The sequence below is a fragment of the Aplysia californica genome, unplaced genomic scaffold (genome assembly GCF_000002075.1).
Source record: "Aplysia californica isolate F4 #8 unplaced genomic scaffold, AplCal3.0 scaffold01148, whole genome shotgun sequence".
In the NCBI taxonomy this organism is placed as follows: Eukaryota; Metazoa; Mollusca; class Gastropoda; order Aplysiida; family Aplysiidae; genus Aplysia; species Aplysia californica.
This window is the reverse complement of record NW_004798418.1, coordinates 171,279-172,496: the sequence shown is the minus strand read 5'-3', so window position 1 is coordinate 172,496 and position 1,218 is coordinate 171,279.

Genomic DNA, 1,218 nt, shown 5'->3' with positions numbered 1-1,218 from the left:
CCCCTCCCCCCACATACACACACAATGCCTGCCGTAATAATGAGCCGCCACATTGTCCCCCACCAATTAAAAGTGCCAGAGAACCCACCACACCCCACGGTCTCTCGTGGCGCCCTCCTCCGATAAGTGATAAGTTTGCAGCATTCTGAAGTAGCGAGGCGAGCGAGAGGACCGCAATATCACAGCCACCTCCGAGAGCTGTAATTGAGGAAAAACAGCTATATAGGCAGAATACTTCTCCGTCCGGGAAAGACAGACATTTTCTTATACACATTCCTCCCGGATAGAGAGACAAATACTGCTTCCTCCCAGATAGATCGACAGACGTACTGCTTCCTCCAGGATAGATAGACAGACCAACAAATATTTCTCCCTCTCGGATAGATAGACAGACAAACAGAAAAATACTACTCCCTCCCTCCCAGATAGACAGACAGACAAACAATTAATACTCCTTCCCTTCTCCCGGATAGACAGGCAGACAGACAGACAGACTGACTTTCTCCCACGCCAATAACTAAAGTATTCTCCTCTCGTGTGTCCTCCATTGACGATTGTCTGGAATTCCCAAACGGACCAACTTTGTATTCTCAAACGGATCAACTTTGCACTCTGTGCACCGAGTGGGAATTGTCACCAATATTTCCGTGTTGTTTTCTCTGAGAGATTTTCCTGGTTTTTCTGTGTCGTCTTCGGCTTCGTCATGAACACTTCCGATTTTTTAAACGCGGTAAGTCGCAACCTTAAACATATTACAAAGTCCTATCTGACATTTTGGGCCGTTTTGAGCAGATCTAGTTTCTATGACCATGAGGTCAGAAACGAGAAATTTTAATGTTTTATCTGCTGCTCTTATCAAAATCATAGGATTATTTGGAACTATTGTCAAGATTCCAGAGAGTTGCATTCGAAAACGCTTGGCATGTTGTGAAACTTTATTTTTTTTACGTCAAATTTCTCAAAATTAGGTAGGCCTACTGGGATGACAAAAATGCAGTTTTAGGGTAGCAAGGTGTCTTTAGGCTACGCCTGGCTAACATTTCTCAGGGAGCTCTTGTTTTCTAGAGGCACGGTGTTCGCTTTTCATTCAATAGGTCCCGGGTTCGAAACCTGATAGCGACGGAAAATTTTCTTCTCTAAAAAATGTTTTTCTTTCCTCTTTCCTGCTGTCTAATTATTATGTCCTGTCGTCTGTTTTCGTCTCCACTTTCTGCACCA